The sequence below is a fragment of the Protopterus annectens genome, chromosome 3.part0, assembly GCF_019279795.1.
Source record: "Protopterus annectens isolate FY-2018-M chromosome 3.part0, PAN1.0, whole genome shotgun sequence".
NCBI classification, from domain to species: domain Eukaryota; kingdom Metazoa; phylum Chordata; order Ceratodontiformes; family Protopteridae; genus Protopterus; species Protopterus annectens.
In genome coordinates, this window is record NC_056731.1 from 1,653,999,016 (window position 1) to 1,654,020,083 (window position 21,068).

The window sequence follows — 21,068 nt, forward strand, 5'->3', positions numbered from 1 at the left end:
TGTTGAGGGATGAGTAAAGAGGCACGATGACCTCCCCTGATCTAGATGCGAATCCCTTCATGATTAGGTGGGCTATATAAAATGATTTTCTAACCACTTTGGCCACGTGGTTGTCGAATGAGAGATTGCTATCAACTTGGGTCCCCAGGTCCCTAATTGCTTCTTCCATACTTAATGGATTACCATCTATGTGGTAATTTGTGGGCACTTTGTTTTTGCCGAAGGGGATGACTATACACTTTTTGGCATTTAGCTTGAGGCCATGGCTCTGGCACCAGTTGTCTGTTTCTATGAGACCCTTTTGTAGGATGCTTGTGTCGGCTGGAGAGTCGATTATGGTGCCCAGTTTGCAGTCATCTGTGAACTTGGTCAGCCGCAGTCCTTCCGTGTTGGCCTGTACCTCCGAGAAATATATACCGAACAAGAGAGGTCCCAGGACTGAGCCTTGTGGGACAACACTTGTAACTGGTTTGGAGTCTTGACATGGCTCCAGCAATTCTAACCATGTGGGTTCTGTCCTTGAGCCAGTTTGCAACCCATCTAGTGACATAGGGGTTTATGTTTAAGCTGGTGAGCTTATCTATAATGCCCGAGTGGGGTATTGTATTGAAGGCTTTTGCGAGGTCCAGTAGGCTGTGTGGACCACCTTCCCCTAGTCAATGGCCTTGGTGACTGTTTCAAAGAAATTGACCAGGTTTAAGAGGCAGGATCTGCCCTTAACAAAGCCGAACTGGGTAGGATCCAGTGTCTGTAGGTCCCCAATATCTTTATTTATGAGGTCCATGATGATCCTTTCCATAGCTTTGCAGACCAAGCTAGTCAGGCTTATGGGGCGATACTTTCCAGGATCCATTGAGGCACCACCTTTGTGGAGAGGGGCCACTGTTGCTGTACGCCACTCTTTGGGTACATATCCTGTAGTAAGACTGAGATTGAACAGTAGTTTTATGTTTGGGTTTAGTTCTTCTTGGAGTTCATGTAGGACGCAGCCCGGGACACCGTCTGGTCCCATTGATGCTGTATTTTTTGCTTTGGAGAGGGCGGCTGTTACCTGAGCATCTGAGATGTCAGGGGGGCAGCACTCTGCTGGGATAGATATTTTCCCTTTTGGTGGGGAAGGTGGGGAGAAGTTTGCGCTGAACCTGTCAGCTAGGATGTTGGCAATGTCTGTGGGTTTGGTGTATTTTTTGTCATTTTGGACTAATTCTGAGCATATCTGGGAATTCCCACCCAGGTTTCTAACATAACTAAAGAAAGCCTTGTGATTATGCTTAGTGTCCTGTGCAATTTTTCTCTCGAAGCTGGCCTTAGACGATTTTATGAGTGCCCGTAGTTTTTTGCTAATACTGATCAGAGATGCCTTCCCTTTTTGGGATTTTGCTCTATCATGTAGTAGCTTCCTCCTTCTATTGTATAGTTTGTTTATGGCTGGGGTCCACCAGACAGGATGCCTGCCTTTGGAGGATTGGGTCTTGGTTTTGTTTGGGATTGCATGATCCATACATTCCTGAAGGTGTTCATAGAATGCGTTTATAAAGGATTCTGCGGTCTGGGCCATATTTTCCACAGGCCTGGGGGCTTTGAAGAATTCCACCTCGGTTTTGAGGAGTGTGAAATTTGCTTTAGAGAAGTTTTTCACTGTGGTTTTCTGGGCAGGGGCTGGGGTTGGGATGTGAATATCTAGTGAGATTAGTTTATGGTCTGATCTTACCAGTGAGGGATACACTTCTGGTCTGGAGCAGAGAGTCCCCATGTTGGTGATGATCAGGTCCAGTATGTTTTCCCCTCTTGTGGGAGTGGTAACAAGCTGTTCCATAGCATTTGAGTTTATAAATTTTAGGAACTTTTGGGCTAGGGTGTTGGAGCTAGAGTAATGCTCCCAGTCTATGTTTGGGTAGTTGAAGTCGCCCAATATAATGGTGTTTGGAGAGACCTTCATATTTTCCAGTGTTCTCAGGAAGGCCGAGTGGGCTTCCTGGGTTTGGGAGGGTGGTCTGTAGCAGGCTATAAACTGGAAGGCAGTTTTACCCACTGTTAGTTGCACATGGATAGTCTCTGATGCTTCGTGCTGTGCCACCAACCTGGAGGTGTGGGTATCTTTGACGAATATTAATACTCCCCCTCCTTTTGTGGTTCGGTCCAAGTTTTGGAGCTGAAAAACATGGTATGAGGTATAACCTGGTAGTGCTGAGGTGCTCTCGGGAGCCTTGAACCAGGTTTCTGTTACTGCACAGATATCGATGTTCTCCATGCTAAGGAGAGTTTTGAGTGCATGCATCTTGAGGTTTAGACTTCTGGCATTGAGTAGCATTACTCTTAGTTTCTTATCCCTTGTGATACCTATGGAGGTGGGTTCGTCTTTTGAGCCTTGCCTAAAAAAGGCACTATGGGGGTGGCAAGAGCCTTTGCCAATATCCGAACGCCCAGGGGTGACAGGTGCGAGCCATGCCTAGCGAAGCATCGTGGCTTGTCGAGCATGTCATCCCAGGCTGACCGGCATTGGATCCCCTTTGAATGACACCAATACTTAAGCCAATTGTTGAAATTGATCATCTTGTCTTCATATTGTGGCATCATTCTTGATGAGGGTAAGATGCTACTCAAGGTCAGGGTCATACCGGCCTGGGCTACATGCTCAGAGAGCTCCTCTATGTCTCTTTTCATGTAGTCCAGGGAGGTACGTCTCAGGTCATTCACACCAGCATGGACAATGACTGAGTCATATTTGTACTTGCCTTGGAGTGACCTGAGTGCTTGTGTTATGTGGCGGATCCTAGCGCCCGACAGGCAGCTCACCATGAGCTTCTCCTTGTTCAGCCTGGTGAGCAGGACGTCAGTGTGCCTGATGATAGAGTCACCTATTACAAGTGTATCAGGTGTGTTGTTTAGCCTTAAGGGCTGTGACTGTTCGGCACACTGGTTTTGTGAGCTATGTGTTGCATGTGTTTTGTTTTGGGGTAGCGGTTGCTTGGGTGTCTGCTTTGGAGGTCTTTGTTGCTTAGGCAGATTTTTATTTAGAGCCTCCGAGTATGTTTTTGTGTGTTTATGTGTTTGGTTTGCTGTCATGGTAGGTCTATGTGAGACTGGAATTATAGTGAGTGTGATTTCCTTCTCCTCCTGACTGGTTACACCAGTACTGAGTTGAGAGAGCTTAGCCTCCAGTTTGGCTATATGGTTGCATCTCTCACATGTGTTGGAATTTGTTGGGAGGAGGAGAGGGTTGTCTGTGTACATGAGGCAGTTGTAACATTGCCTCAAGATTCCCAGATTCACCAGCTGGACCGGAGAGGAGATTGACAACTGACCTTTGGACATGCTAGAATAGTATTTGGAATTCCTTTATAATTGAAAAAAGGGCCAATGGGGAACAAGGTACTCAAGGGGAGTTTGTGAGGGTGTAGTGCTTTTAATTTTTTAGTGCTGACTTATATAATTGCTTTAGTGAGCAAGTGCCAGGCTTTAGAGTAGGAATAGGGTGTTTATTATGAGAACTAGATCAGTTCTAAGGGAAAAAGTGAAGAGCAGACTTTGTGGAGCCGAGAATGGTTTAAACCCAATTAAGCAGCGTTGCCTGATGCTGCGCTATGCGCAAAATCATGCAAAGCCGCACTAAAGTGGGTTTTATACAGGGGAGACTTGAAAGAGCTAGAAATTGGCCCAAAATGGCCAATAGACTACCAGATTCTTGTGCTGGGAACATTCCTCCAGGGATAGATAGGCTGCTCTAAGCTCCCCATTGCCACTGGTGAACAAAGAAGCCTCCCTTTATCCAAGAAAGGAAATGGGCAACACAGGAACTTTCCAAAAGTCCAGAATACAGCAAAGCCTGTATTTGGACTACTCTAGGTCAGGAAGGAAACAATGATATTTTTTTTTTCTTTTTTTGCAACAAACAGCAGGAAAATGCAATAAATATGTAACACAGGTTAGCGCACTTGAGTGTGTAGCCTCAACAGATAAATGCAACAAACAGGGCAAACTTTAAAAGTGCAGGTGCAAAAACAACTTTAAACAGTTTAAAACAGTTCAAGAAGCAGAAATACTTGCAGTTTAGCTAGATCGGACAGTCGCCCAGGTAGTAGCAGCAAAAAACCCCCACTTTTATCAGGTTAGAAGTCGCTCTTTTAGCCTCTCTGCTGCTAGCACCACTCTGCAGGACCACGAGGAGCTTGGCTGAGTAGTAACAAGCACAAAAACCGCGCCAAAGCAGGTTTTATACAGGGGGACTTGAAAGAGTTAGAAATTGGCCCAAAACAGCCAATAGACTACCAGATTCTTGTGCTGGGAACACTCCTCCAGGGATAGATAGGCTGCTCTAAGCTCCCCACTGCCACTGGTGAACAAAGAAGCCTCCCTTTATCCAAGAAAGGAAATGGGCAACACAGGAACTTTCCAAAAGTCCAGAATACAGCAAAGCCTGTATTTGGACTACTCTAGGTCAGGAAAGATGGGAAACGAGGATAATTTTTTGTTTTTTTTTTCTTTTTTGCAGCAAACAGCAGGAAAATGCAATAAATATGTAACACAGTCTAGCGCACTTGAGTGTGTAGCCTCAACAGGTAAATGCAACAAACAGGACAAACTTTAAAAGTGCAGGTGCAAAAACAACTTTAAACAGTTTAAAACAGTTCAAGAATGCAGAAATACTTGCAGTTTAGCTGGATCGGACAGTCGCCCAGGTAGTAGCAGGAAAACACTTTTATCAGGTTAGCAGTCACTCGTTTAGCCTCTCTGCTGCTAGCACCACTCTGCAGGACCACAAGGAGCTTGGCTGAGTAGTAACAAGCACAAAAAATGCGCCAAAGTGGGTTTTATACAGGGTCGGTGGCTGTCTGCCCTTTTCATACTTGTAGTCCTGAGCCTGGACATCATTGATGTCAACCACAAGATCCTTGAAAACATGTTTATGGTAGGGCTAGCCATTGGCAGCCCCCTTCATGAAGAGCTATTGTCCATGGAGATGGAAGGCCTGCAGCAGAACCTTATTCTCTGCATTTGAGAACTTGTTAGTCCTAGACTTTCCATCTTTAGATGCTTTGCTCTTCTTACTTTTCCCTTTTCAACTTATATTGCTGCATGTACAAAAATACAGCATGTGATTATGCCAAGATGGATTGCTTGTCCACCTACTCTATGTACAGTAGACTGTGCTTTCTGTACACTACACTGAGAATATGTTAACAGTTGAAGGTTATAAAGTATACTACTAACAGGCACACAATCAAAAATGCAGTCACCTTCCCTTGCACACACAAACCCTTGAGGAAGAGGTACCTTCTTGCAGATTATTTGAAGATATTTCTTTCTCATTTGGCTTCAGTGCCAAATTCAAGTTTCAAATGAATGTCAAAATGCAACTGGTTAGATGGGGAGAGGGAAATTCTGCTGTCTTAGTGAGAATGATTTGCTAAACTTAACAGACAAGAGTTACTTGTAACAAATGTCCTGAAAATGTTTGCTGATTTGCCTCTCACAAAAGGGACTCTGTACCTTTGATTTATCATTTAAGTCATACTGGTTGGGATGTATGATTAAACTGCAGCTGAATTAACAGCTCTGGTAAAGTAGGCTTGAGCAGCTTCAGAATAGCTGAGCCTAGTACTTTCTTTTGTATTATGGGTACTTTTCCGTTAACAGGGCAACAGGGGAAATGAGCAGTTGATGTGTACACACACTGTATATATATTCTAGGTTGTTCACTTTTTCTGTAGGGTAATTTATGTAGATGGATAGAACCGCAAATTCTACCTATTTTTTATTCTTCCAAAAAAGTCGTTTTGCAACTTAAATAGCGCACTATTTTAACAAGTGTGATCTTCTCAACTGTAGACATTTTCGCAGAAAAAAAAATAGAATTTGCGGTACTATCCGTCTACATAAATTACCTTTCAGAAAAAGTGAACGACTTAGAATATATATAGTGTGTGTACACATCAACCACACATTTCCCTGCTGCCATGTTAACAGAATAAATGTTAACGGAACACTACCCAAACAACCTGTCCTGAAGGGATACTTTGTTTGCTCTCATGTCTGTGACCTCACTAAGGTTCTTAAAAATACAATGGTTCAAACCACTCCTTTCAAAAGGAACTTTAAAGGAGTTACTAATTTCACTCTTTTGTCAGTAGTGGCAAGCCCCGAGAAACGGACTTGATTTTAAAACCCTTTAGATTGTAATGGTGTTTCTACACCCTACACAAGAAAACACCAAGGTGCATACAAGTACACTGACTTTGGAAAAGTCATAAACCTGTAGCTTTAAACATTACTGAGAGCCGCAGTAGCAACCTCTGGCAAATCCTTGCAACATTACAACACCACATCTTGCAGAGGCCACAGTTCCTAAACCCAAGCATAAATCCAGCAAGACTAAAACTCCACACAGTAAAATAAACTGTAAAGCCTTCAACTATAAAAGCAAGCAGCTATTTTCACAATTGTTTCAGTACAATGAAAAGCAAGTAAGCAACCATGCCACCTTATGCCATTCAAAATGCACTTCACCAGCAACACAGACAGGGTCACAGTAGCCAAACTGGCCAAAAGATTAAGATTTACCATTGAGAGGTGAAGTTGTTTCATTAAAAATGGTCGCCATCAATGAGTTGCTGGACTTATAAATTACTATAGTAAAGTTACTTCACGTCAACTGCTCATTTACCCTGTTGCCCCGTTAACAGAAAAGTACCGTATTATGCAGTGCAGTTGAACCAGATATCTCAAAATTGTCATTTTGTCATGCTATAACGTTGTTTTATCTTTTTGAAAGATTTTCATTTCTCAGCAATAGACTTTGAATAATCTTGTTAAAGCTAAATTTGACAGTTCAAAAGGTTAATTTTCTTTGTTTTTATGGCAGGCTGATGTATTAGCTGTATGTCCTTAAAATCCAACAAGCTGGTATTAATATGTCTAGGACTATCAGGAATCATAAGACTAGGAAATAAATCTTAATGGACTATTTAAGATTAAAAGGGGAATTCAATTTAACATTAAAAGCTAAACATTTAAATCTACTGGTAAATTTTACATGGGAAAATGTGATGGTGCTTTTTATTTTCTGCCCCTCTCTTAAACCCAGACTTTCCAATGTTATTTCTCCTAGATCATTCCATTAAGTGATCTGCTTGTGAGTAGACTTGTAAATGATCCTCATTGAATTTCCAGTTCATACTGACTTCTTGTGTTCCTCTAGCTTGAATACTAAGCAGTCTTTAAACCATTAATTTGTTTTTAAAACTCGCTTTGTCTTTAGAATTCTTAACTGTGTGAAGCTTTAAAGCATTTATATGTTTTTGAAAAAGTTAGATGTGTGATTTGCTAGAGTATTAATTTCTCACATCATAACTCATTATCCCTTTTGATAGATTGGATTTTATACAGAACTGACACAATCTTTTGACAGAATTGAACACAATCTTTTTCACTTAAATCATATAAAATAATATTTTAAGTTTTAAAAGTATTTTATTTCAAAGTTCTGAACTTTTAGCATACGTTTCATGCTAAACAAGTTAAGACTAGAAGTTATCCTGTAAATGATTGTTAAAAGATTAGCCTTTTAAGCAGTAATTGTATATTTTCTGTGAATAGAGCAATGAGTTTAGTCTGAAACTACTCTGAGAAATGAATATCTTCTGCTCTATATCAAAGATTTCTGAAAACTCTTAAAAATACGCAAACAAATAAATAAATACAAAATAAAATTTGTCAAATAACTTTTTCATAAGATAACAAGTGCCCCTGAGGAAGTCTTCAAAGACAGATGAATGAAAAACTAATGTTTTAATCACTGGTAAATGGCAGAAGTTAGCATTCAAGCATGCATGTAATGGATTCAGTATTATAGAAAAAAATATTGTATCATTGCTTTGCTTTATGTCCTACAGATGCCTTATTACTGAATAAGTCCATGTAGACTTTTTTGTTCATTTTTTCTATTTTTTTTTATTTTATGCACAATCTAATTGCTGTTTATATTTCTTTCATATGACACAGAGAAAATGATGAAGTAGCTCTTCTTTATACTGGGTCATTGCTGAAAATGGTCCTTGGACCAGTCCACTTATTTGGTTAAGAAGCAGCCTCTTAAACAAAGGTTCATTCCTAGCCAAGCTAACCACATACCATGTATCTGATGGATAGCAGCTCTCTCCTCCTGTCACATTTGTTCAGTTATGAGACGCCTTTGTAATCATGAGACTATGAACGAATGCAAGCAACAGCAAAAACAGACAGTATTTCCTTAGGCTATTTAACTTGCTTTTCTTTCTTTCAGATGAAAATTAAAATAAACCAACATAATACTATAGAACCGAAATAAATAATCAAATTAAAAAAAATCAAAGTAGGCACATATTTACTTTTGTCTTATGAGCATATCACTTCTTACCCCTACATTGATTATAACAGACTTAATTATTTCACAGACAAATCTTGTAAATATCTGTTGTGAAATGGTAAATGTAAAATTTTTATATGTGTGGAAATCATCCTAACTGAATGAAGCTATGATAAACAAGATTCATTGGTCTTAAATAAAAGAGAAACATTACTTGCTCCATTTGCATATTATTGAATAAATGTATAATGCTGTTAGAACTAAAGTAAGATATAACAGCAATACCACATGTACAGTTTCCCACCTGGGAATTCTGTTTAGAAACTTAAATTTAGAAATGCTATATAATAAGAAAGAAGATGTACAGAAACTGTTACTAAATCTGTGATGTGATGTAATGTGTGCTAGCTAACTTTCATTTACTTATAGCTACAGCCATATATAGATCGTTTACCATACTGACACCACAATTTTGCATTACTGCTTATACTGTATGAATTTTGTATTACTTCTTATGATGTGTGAATTCCTCTACATTTGAAAGCAAAATATATGTTCTTTGTGTGGAATTGTAACACAGCAATTTATTTTAATTACGTGGAAGTATGAAATAAAGGTGATGTAAATGAAGGACCAGAATTATTTGGGGCGGTCATCATTTTACCTAATTTATAGATTGTGTACCCCTTCTGAAAATTAACCTGTGCCTGAGTTCATGTATTCAAATATTCAAAGATGACTAAATGCAGTTTTATATTAAGCAGTCCTAATTATAGCACAGATGAATGAATTACTACCTCATATTGCGGAATGAGTAAATTACTTTTTTTTGGTTTGTTTTGAATAAGTTAAAAAAAAATCTTGCAAATTTCAAGAAGTCTCACCTTATCAGGTGTGTTCTATTAGTCACAAATATTGCTGACAAAGGAATAATTTCAATGTCACATCCCAGAAAACAAAGCTCATAGTTGTTGCATTTTATCTTATTACAATGTGACCAATCCTGCATATGAGAGATGAAGGTTCCTGCTTTAAAAGCTAATACTACAACCTTGCTCCCCAAGCCCAGGTCACAAGTGGTTTACCAACACAAAAACCTTACATCATCACACCTGACCAGATCTGACAAGTTTCTCTTTCAGAGGTGGATTAACGCTTACTGGATATGAGGCAGAATGTAGCTCTGTAGCAAGATAAATGTATTATAATGTAATGTGAATAATCTTATAATACATAGTATTTGTACCATGGAAGTCATTATGGTCATGGTAATGTGTTTTTTTTATGGGTAATTAAGCAGCTGTGCTTTACAGATTGCTTTTAACCCAAACACCAGTCTTACTGACAGAATTTCTAAGGAATGTTTGTCAACATTTTGCAGTAAGTTGCATAAAACTAAGTTAGTAACGATTTATGTGATGGCAACATTTGACTCAAAGTAAACAGACCTCCTGTATGGCAGCTCTACCACACAGCAAACATGCACTGAGATAAAATGCTTTGCTGAAATCGGCAGACATCAGTTCTGCGTGATACATATGAGGACAAAGTTCAGATTCAGTTGACACCTGTATGTCATTGGAATAAATTCTGAAGGAAAAGGAAACAAGACTGAAGCTTACATAAACCTATTTTCATGACCCTGTTGTGCCGTGTTCAGCTGTTTAAGTCTGTGCTGTCAGTGTGAGAAGTGACCAAATGCATTATAGCATGCATAAAACAAGGAAACAGCAGATGAATTATGCCCTCATCTCAACAGTTGTTTTCAGGGATGACCCCCAGTGAAAGTAAATACTGCCAGTTTCTCACAAGTCTTATCCAAACAATGCAAATAATAAGGATGCATTCCACACAGTTATCTGTACTTATCTTCTTCTTCTTTCAGCTTTTCCTGGTTAGGGGTCTCCACAGCAGATTATCTGTCCACTCATGATTGGCATTGGGGTTTTACGGTGTCGAGTTGCCAGCCCGGCACCCAACCTTCCACAGAAGGCACACACACACATACCTAGAGCCAATTTAGAGTGTCCAATCCACCTACTGCATGTCTTTGGGATGTGGGAGGAAACCAGAGCACCTGGAGGAAACCCACGTGACCACAGGGAGGACATGCAGACTCCACACAGAAGGCACTCCAGCCGAGAATTGAACTGGAGAACCTCTTGCTGTGAGGCGGCAATGTTAACCGCTACACCACCATGGCCGCCCACAGTTATATGTACTTTTATATACTATAAAAGGTAAATGCTCACCAACTTGTGGCAAGAAAACACATTTTCTTAGCATGAAAATGTCACATTTGGAGGCTGCTGGAAATTTATTTTTAAACACCTTTATTAAAGTATCACTTAAGATGTAATCAAACATACATTAATAGAAAAGAATACAAACCATATTAACATTTTTTCCATTTACATATAATATACATCACATATATTTTCTTTCTTTATAACTATCATCAGTCCAGCACTACTTTTTTAGGCAATGTCCCACAGACTAATCTTCCAACTTAAAAGATCTGTCAGAAAGCAAATTGAAGGTCATGCTGCTTAATGATAGGAGCCTTAACCTGAAAATGCACTCAATGGAAGATCTCCTACCATTGGAAGATGTTGAAATCTATGCAGTCACAGAAACTTGGTTCAAGGCTGCTGAAAGCACCCCTGTCTTACCAAGCTATATCTCATTCCACACATTTTGACCCCAAAATGAGGTGGGAAGACTAAAGGTGGTGGAGTTTCTATTTTCATTAAAGACAAGCACACCTCCAGACTGGTTTGCCAGCATGATGCACTAGAACTTCTCCAGGTGGAATTGACAATTGGAAAGACACCCATCAAAGTTATAGCCAGCTATAGACCCCCCACATGACTCAGAACACCCACTCCTTCTACCTGGATCTACTTGAGTCCATCAAGATACCCCCTAATACCCTGATCCTTGGTGACATCAACTGCCCCACCATAAACTGGGCGAACTATTCCTGCTCTAATGCACTCACCCAACAATTCCTTGATTTCATCAATTCTAATGTGCTAGACCAGCTTATCTCATCCCCCACAAGTAGAGACAGCATTCTAGACTTGGTTCTCACCAACATGGGTGACTGCTACACCACCCCCATTGTAAGTTCTTTGCTAGTGAGATCAGGCCATTGGTCTGCCTCATTCGAAGTGTCTATCCCGTCCAACCTCCCCAGGCGTAACCAAGCTGAAAAACTTCTCAGAAACTGACTACAATCTTCTAAGGGAGGGTATCAGTAGCTTCACACCACCGCCCCTGAAGAGGATGCAGACAGATATGCTGTACAGTATGCCAGTGCAGTAGACAAGCACCTGTACAACTGCATAGACTCAGCCATACACAAAAGAACTAAAAACTGGTCCTCAAGGAAACACAAATCTATGTGGTGGATATCCTCTATCAACAGACTTTACAACAAAAGGAAGAGACTGCTGTCCAAGGGTAAAAATGCACAAATTCCCAAACTGGAAAAACTCCCTCCTTAGCCTCAACAAGCAAATTAGGTCACTAGTAAAAACCTCCAAAGCCAATTATGAATCGAAACTAGCCTTCAAAACAAAGGCTAACCACAAAGCCTTTTTCAGTTATGTCAGAAACCTCCATGGCAAAACCCAGGTTTATTCTGAATTAGTTATTAATGGTGCCACTTACACTGATCCTGTTGACTTAGCCAACCTGCCAGCAGATAGATGCAGTGCAGACTTCATCCCCCTGTCCCCCCCAAAGGCCCATTCAACATCCCCGATACTTGCCCCGCACCTCACATCTCTGTAGATCAAGTGTTAAAGGTCCTATCCAAGGCAAAGAACACAGCTTCCATGGGGTCTGATAGTATCCCTGGCTGTATTCTGTAACATCTCCATCAAGAACTAGACTCTCCATTGAGCACCCTATTCAACCATAGCCAAAGTGTAGGCTTTATTCCAGCAGAGTGGAGAACTGCCATTGTCATCCCTTTGCAAAGGTGATGCCACTACTGACCCTGGTAACTATTGCCCCATTAGCTTGACAAGTCTGATCTGTAAGGCCATGAGCATATTATTTTGGACCTCATAAACAAGGACATAGGCAATCTCTAAGCACTTGACCCCACCCAGTTCGGATTCATCAAGGGCAGATCTTACCTGTTGAACCTGGTTGACTTTTTTGAGACCATCACTGGATGAGGGAAAGTCAGTACACACAGCTTACCTTGACTTGGCCAAAGGCTTTGACACAATCCTCCACTCAGGCATCATCAAAAAGCTAACAGAACTTGGTGTAAATCACGATCTCATTAGGTGGGTGGCCAGATGACTCACTGATAGGACCCACAAGGTCAAAATAGGTGCCACTACCTCTGATAGCAGACCTGTCACTAGTGGTGTCCCCCAGGGATCTGTCCTGGGACCACTATTTTTTGGCATTTACTTCTCAGAGGTCCAGCCAAAGACAAAAGGCCTATGGCTGACCAAGATTGCAGACAACTGTAAGTTGGGTGCTGTCATTGACTCCCCAAATGATGTCAACATACTTCAAGAGGGTCTCACAGCAACAAATGACTGGTGCCAAAGTCATGGCCTTAAGTTAAATGCAAAAAAAAATGTATTATCATACCATTTGGCAAAAACACAACCCCTACTGATTACCAAATTAGTGGCAACCCCTTAAGCACACAACCTGTGGTGAGAGACCTGGGTACACAAGTTGATAACAATCTCACATTTGACCATTGTGTAGTGGCAGTGGTCAGAAAAGCATTTTACTTGGTTTATCTCATAAGTAAAGGGATTGCATCCAGAAAAAAGGAGGTCATTACCTCTCTGTACTCCTCCCTCATTAGGCCAATAATTGAGTAGAATGCCCCATTTGGTATCTACCTCTCCAAACACCTGCACAAACTGGGGAGGACAGAGAAATACCTCACAAAGAGAATCCATGGCCTCCAACACCTGTCCTATGTGGACAGGCTCAAATCATTATCACTCTACTCTGTATTGTACAGATTGCTCAGAGGTGACCTGTGTCTCACCTACAAGGCAATCTCAGACCCTGCTGTACTAGAGATGCTCCATATCCATAAGTCTTAATCCTCACATAGTACCCAATCAAAAGGCTTAAATCTAATATGTGACCTTAACAAAACCTGCTGGAGAGGCAGGTTTGTCTCCCAGAGGCTGCCTCGTCTCTGGAATAGACTCCCCATACATGTCAAGCAAAGTACGTTGTTGACCCTCTTCAAGCACAACCTTGGATGGGCAACCACAAATTTGTCCCAGGGGTTCCACCTGTGTCCCTCATTGACAGGGGCAACAGGTGCTAATTGTGGTTTCTTTTCTGGGGATAAACTCTTGGCTACACTTGTAAGGGCCCCAGAGCCATTAGCCTAGTAATCTCCTATGATCCTACACATTGAATTTCTGCCTCCCTTAAACCTCACTCCTCCTCCTCCTCTTGAATATTATTTTGGATATATTGTTCCCATGATTTCTGTTTATTTCTATGTAATTTGTGCCTTCCCTTTTCTAAAGATCCCACTTACAATTCTTTTATCTCTTTTATAATAATATTCAGTGCTTCAAATACAGTTTGTTTAGACTTTGATTTCCATTTTCTGGTAATTGCTTATTTTGGCAGCCAACAGAATTAACATTTAATAAAAGCCTTACTATCATACCTCTCAACCTCTTAGAACAAAAAATCTGCACAAAGCCTAAAATAATGGGGGAACAAAGGGCCAAAAATAGGGACAGATTTTAAATATTGCTCTTATGAAGTTAGAAAGTTGATAGAATAATTGGATTTAAATTAGCATGCCTTATCTAAAGGATATGAGGCCCGACTCAAATATGTGTCATTATTTAGCAAATTCATTCCTCAGTGATTTGCCAGAAAACCACACATTTTATGAAGACTGTGAAGATAGGTAAAGGCTGCCAGCCTAGCTGTATAGAGTTTTGTAGATAATTCTGTCATTTGTAATTATTAATGTAAGCCACAGGCTTGTTCTCTTAAATGTGAAAAGACTGTATTGGATGTTAAACTGGAAAAAATGTAACAACAGTGCACTCTGCTGTAAGAAAGCTGATAAGTCAAGCATTGTGAAATTCTTTGATCAAAAATGTGGAGTCGAGATGTCTAGAGGGAGGCATTCTGCCTATTGTTTTGAGGCTAGAATTAATGGTTAGAATTTACATGTATTATTTATTTTATTGCTCTGGCTTCCTGACCAGCTGCAAGATCAAAAGGGCTATTAACCTCTGAGTTTCTGTTAGGCTGGGAACCAGAAAGAAATGACAGATGACGCAGTGCTAATGTGCTCCGCCTCCTCTGCTACACAACTTCTAACCTTCACCCAGACCACTTTCAGCATGGTAGAAACATGGCTAGCTAATCGCTGCTAGCTTCTAAATCCTAACAAAACCAAGATACTACTTTTCTCCCCTAACCGTAGAATTCCTCCTCCTTCCTTCAACATCAAATCTAGGAATTACACCATTATCTCCCCTGATGACCATACAAAGCTTCTAGGTGTAATAATAGACAACAACCTTAAATTTGATAAACGTGTCGATCACACAATTAAGTCCGTCAACAAAAAAAGTGGCTCCCTGTACAGAGCCAAATCTTTCCTCACCACCCCCACCCCCCCCAGCTAGGGTAGCTATTGCAAGATCACACCTCCTCTCTACCCTTATGTATGCCTCCCCTGTACTCACCAACCTATCCAAAACCGATCTCCTCAACAAATTATCAGGATGTTATGATCATATAGCCAGATTCGCTACAGGCATGGCTTTTAGGACCTACCATCGCCAGAACCTCAAAGTACTGGGATGGCTAGATTATTCTACCCTTCTACAGTTCAACCAGCTTATAGTAGTGCATAAAATACTCCATCAACCTGATAACACCCCTGCCCTCAAAAATATTCTCACCCCTCATAGTGCCCCCCAGGCCATTACGCTCAGCTCATAAACTAATGATACTGACCCAAAAATCCAACAACTCTGCAGGTGATGCTATATTTGCCAACTCAACTGGTAAAATCTGGAATCTACTCCCTACTGCTGTTACCAAGTAAACCTCACTACCCCTATTTAAAAGAGAACTCAAAAAATACCTCACATCTCATTGGCTGTGCTACTGTTCTAAACCTGACTAACAACTTCACTAATACGTTTTGCTACACAATCTGCTGTTTAGCCAAGTATCTATGCCTCATAGCATTTGAATGTCTAAGCATTGTGAATTATGAGATCTGATTGTATTCTATGTTCACATTTTCTGATATGTCTTTGCCAATCAGATGCAAGTCTGCACATTGTATATATTGATATCTGCCTGTATGCTTTGTCTATATTTTTCTAAACATGTCTGCCTGAGTTTATCACTCAGTGATGTATGTACTGTCTCTATTTTGGAATGTGGAGCTTTTCTCCCCAGGCCGCCGCTGAAAATGGTCATATATCCAGTCGGATTATCCCGGTCAACAAATGTAAAATAAAAGTAAAATAAATAAATAAGAAATGATGGAATCTGAAATAAATCGTGGTATTGTGTTATCAATTTAAGGATAGTAAGGATGAAGGCACTTTGCATTTGTCTTGAGAACATCCAACTCACCAGTGCTCTGCCTGTGTTCTATATGTAAGTTTATTTTAGAACTGTCTTTTCTCTTAGATATACTTAGGAATTAGGAAGATTAGATTTGTTTTTTTCTGTATTGATGTCAGAACTGTTCTACTGTATTTTAAATATTTCTTTGTAATCTCTGAACACTTGACTAGCACTGTGTAGTAAGAAGTATTGTCTTGTGATTTTATTATTTATTATTAAATATTTTTAACCTTTCAACTGTGGCTGTTTTGTGTAGACATAATTTAAGCTCTAAAGTACATCGTATGTATATAGTGATACTGCCCAAGCTACTCCAATAAGCCTTGACTGTTCAGTTGCACTTACCATTTGGATAATAATATTGCACAGTATTTATTTATTTATTTAAATTTGTTGACCGGGAGTGTCCGACTGGACGTAGGTCCATTTTCAGCGGAGGCCCGGAGAGAAAAGCTCCACAGTAAAATAAACAGACAGTAGTTACATTGGATTACATAGCGATTAACAATTTAACATGGCAATTACTTACAACATATTTACAGATGAAGAACATAATACATCAGTAGACAACTAGAATCTTTATCTGTGAAGTACATAACAGACATTAACAAATGTTACAATGAGAAGTTCCTGCTGTATAATAAGTACTAGGCTTATGAGCATCTGAGCTTGCTATAATCAAGGTAGTTAGTGGACTGGAGAGAAAGGTAGTGGTTGGATGGGGTGGATGATATTAGAGTGGGAGTTGCAAGGGCATAGCCAGCATGTTTTTAGGTGCGCTTTTAGTAAAGTTTTGAAGTGGGTGCATGATGGTACGGAGGTAATTGTGGGTGGGAGTGAGTTCCATAATTTGGCTATGGTGCAAGAGAATAGTGCTTCACCAGCAGAGTTATTGGCTTTAGTGATCTGCAAGTGATTTTTGTTACTGGATCTTAGTGGTCTGGTGGTGCGATAGGGTTGGAGTAGATTCTGGAGGGATGGGACATTTAGTGGATGGTTTACTAGTTTGTGGGTGAGTGAGAGGTGATACCACTGAAGGAGGTGAGGGAGTTCAAGCCAGCCCAGTTCAGCAAGTGAGAGACAGTGGTGACTACGGTAGGATGCCCCTGTGGCGAATTTGGCGATTTTGTTGTAGCAGGTCTCTAGCTTGTTTAGATCACATTGCCTTAGGTTGGTATATATTGGAGAGGCATAAAGTAGGGTGGAGATAAGGTGGGAATTTGCTATTGAAATCTTTGTTGCTTTGGTGAGAAATTGCTTATTTCTGTATAACGCTCCTAGTTTTTTGTGGACTTTTTTTATGGTCATAGATATGTGAATGTCAAATTTTAGTTTAGTGTCTATTTCCACTCCTAGCAATTTGGTGTGTTCAGTTGGGTATAAACTGGTGTTGTCTTTTGCTGTGATGTTAAAGTGAGAGTTGTTTTGAGTATGTTTGGTGGGTTGGAAGATGAGTAGTTTAGTTTTGTTTGGGTTGAGTATTAATTGGTCATCGGATAACCATTTTTTCAACAGAGGAAAAGGCTTCCTGTGTGACTTTTTGCAATTTGGGTAGGGACTGGGCTGAGTAAGATGATGGTTGAGTCATCTGCGTATTGTATGAGTGTGCCATGTTTGGTGGCAGAGGCTAGATTATTGGTGTAAACAGAGAAGAGTAGGGGTCCAAGGATGGATCCTTGGGGAACCCCTATGGAGACAGGTAGTTGGGCAGATATGTCATTCTGCCATACAGCGGATTGTTGGCGGTCAGACAGGTAACTCTTAAACCAGTTGGTGACTGATTGTGAGAAGGATAGGTTATTGAGGACAGAGATAAGTTGTTTGTGTGGGACCATGTCAAATGCTTTAGATAGGCCTAGGAAAATAGCAGAGGAGAGAGAGCCATTGTTTTTATGCTGAAGGATAGTGTTTGTAAAGGAGAGTAAGGCAGTGGTGGTGCTATGGTTTGGTCATAAACCATGCTGAGTACTGGAAAGGAGGTTGTTAGTAAGTAGGTAGTCTGAGACCTGAGAGTGTATGCATCTCTCTAGTATTTTGGAGAGTGGAGAGAGAATAGCTATGGGGAGGTAATTGGTTAGTTCTGCGGTGGGTCCGCCTTTGTGGAGGGGAATTATATGTGATACTTTCCACAGTGTGGGAATGTAACTTTCTGACAAAGATCGGTTAATCAAGATGGATACTGGGTAGGCCAGAGCATCAGCTGCGATTTGTAGGTATTCACTTGGGAGGTTGTCTGCTGCTAATTTGGTGGGTTTAAGTTTAGTTAAGAGTTTTTTTATGTTGGAGGTAGGTACATGAGAAAAAGAGAAGGCAGTGGGGAGATTACTAGTTGAAGGTATGGGTTGGAGGGGAGGGGGTTATGTTGTTTAGCTAGTGATAGTATGGTTTGGGTGAAGTGTGTGTTGAATGAGATAGCAATATTTTTGAGGAGTGAGGGATGTTAGGAGGAGGGGTACTGACTTTACCTGGCTGGAGGATGGAGTTTATGGAGGACCAGAATTGTTTGGGGCTGTGTTGTGAGGAGTCTAGGGCAGACTGTTAGTATTGGAATTTGTCCTGTTTTATTAGCTTTTTGACTCTATTGCGTAGTTCTGGGAATTTCTGTCTAGCTGAGGGGGTTTTGGTTTTGCACCAGTGCTCCCAGGCTTTATTCCTGTTTTTCATTTCTGACTTAGTGGTTTTCTGTAGCCATGGGGAGGCTTGTGCTTTGGTTCTGGAAAATCTTATGGGGGCATGGTAATTAAGGATGTTCAGGAAGGTAGTATTAAAAAATTCAACTGCATCATCTAGACTGAGGTACTTTAGAGGATGCTAGTTACATTCTTTGAGGGATGAGATGAATGTGAGTGGGCTAAAGTTTAGTTTTTTACGTATTTGACGGTAGATGACAGGTTTAGCTTGGTCTAGGTATTTTTTAAGCAGGAATGTTGGGGAGTGATCACTGAGGCTATCTGATAAGCAGCCTGTTATATATGACTGGGGGCTCTTACTGATTAGTATCCAATCCAGGGTAGTGTGCTTGCTGTAGTTTTTATTTATCCTGGTTGGTGACTGGACAAGTTGGGTGAAGCCATGAAGGTGTACATGATGGGTTGGATGGTTGCCAGAACAGGATTGCCAGTCAATATTGAAATCATCTAAGTTGATAGATTCTTGGGGGAGATGGTGGGTAGACCAGCTGAGGAGGTTTTCTAGTGCAGGGATGTTTTGGCCAGGTGGGAAGTAGCATCCAATTATGTTGATGCTTTTGTTTTGGTTAATTTTGAGGTTGGTATATATTATTTCTTCATTGCCTATTTGTGGAGCTGATGATTTTAAGATCTGGATGTTTAGATGCTGTTTAAATATTATAGCTACACCACCTCCTTTTTTGTTTAGCCGGTCTACTCTTAGTATGCTGTGACCTATAGGGAGTATTTGCTCACTGGTAATGTGAGGTTTTAGCCAGGTTTCTGTCAGGATGACTATATCTGGGGAATACAAGTCTATGGTGGCATGGAGTTCATGGACTTTGTTGGATATACTTCTAATATTTAGGCTTAGTAGAAGGAAGTCACTTGGGTTTCTATTGGCTGTAGTATGGGAGAAGTTGTGGTTTCTAGTCTGATTATGAGGATTGGGGTTGGAGATGGTAGGGCCAGGGTTGGGGTGGATGTCTCCACTTAGGGCTAGTTTTGATATGCATGAGATTATTAGTTTTCTCAGTTTTTGAACGTGTTTGTTTATAAGGGAAACTTTATGATTGTGCTCTGTGGGTAATAGGTATGGTGGGAGGGTTACTATGTTAAGTTGTAGGAATGCTTTATGTTTGAGTAATATAGTTGGTAGAATATGTGGGGGGTGCATAGGGATGGTTCTTGAGCTGGTGTGAGAGGAGCTGAGTGTGGGTGAGACATGAGTGGTGGTGTGAATAGTAGTACAGTGGTAGTGGTTGATTGGGGGAATGATGGAGCTTTGGTAGGATGTAAGATATGCAAGGAGAGTGCATGCAGTGAGCATAGCAAAGGTATGCTTGTACATGTTAGTTGAGGAGGTGTGATAGTAAAGGGAAGATGGAGGAGGTAGTGTTGGGTTAGCGCTGTGGTTGGCTATTGGAAAAATGGGAGGGGTTTGAGTGCAATAAAGGTGGGACCACCGGGGGTGGGAGGGAATAGGGGGCAGGGTGGGGAGCGAAGCGGGTAGAGACCCTGTTAGTTGCTCGTATGAAGGGGCTGGAAACAATCACAAAGCAAAGACAAGTATGTGTTAAGAAACAATCACAATTGACCAAGGACTGCTCTGAAACTGTAAGTAATTTCTTAATTTCTCAGGTGGAAAAACAGGATAACCTTGTATCAGTAGGCTACTGTGGTCATAGTTTAAATTAACAAACACACAGTATTGATCAGTTATGGATACTATTTGCTAACAGAAGGGAATAAGAGAAAGTGGAAGATGTGTGTGTGTGTGTGTGTGTGTGTGTGTGTGTGTGTGTGTGTGTGTGTGTGTGTGTGTGTGTGTGTGTGTGTGTGTGTGTGTGTGTGTGTGTGTGTGTGTGTGTGTGTGTGTGTGTGTGTGTGTGTGTGTGTGTGTGTGTGTGTGTGTGTGTGTGTGTGTGTTGTTGTTGTTGTTGTTGTTGTTGTTGTTGTTGTTGTTGTTGTTGTTGTTGTTGTTGTTGTTGTTGTTGTTGTTGTTGTTGTTGAAGAGTACAGAGTTGTTGTTGTTGTTGTTGTATGTTGTTGTTATAAAAACACACTGAGCAAATTGTTGTTGTTGTTGTTGTTGTTGTTGTTGTTGTTGTTGTTGTTGTTGGGGGTGGTTGGGGTGCTTACAAGCCAAAGCAGAGTGTTCTCCAGGGGAAAATGAATATTGGCTCAAACAGCAATCTGTCATGGTTCTCTAATGTGATTCTATCCACCAGTAACAGCACAAATATATAGAAATAATTTAGACACTAGTATGAGCTGTCTACACACAACACAATTACATGAATAACATTAGTGAACAAGGTGCAGTATAATTACCAATCAAGGAGCCTCAATCCTCACCACTAACACCAGTGAGGGGCATCCATATAGGGAAAGGATAATAAATATACACTCAGTAAAGTACAATTTCCCTT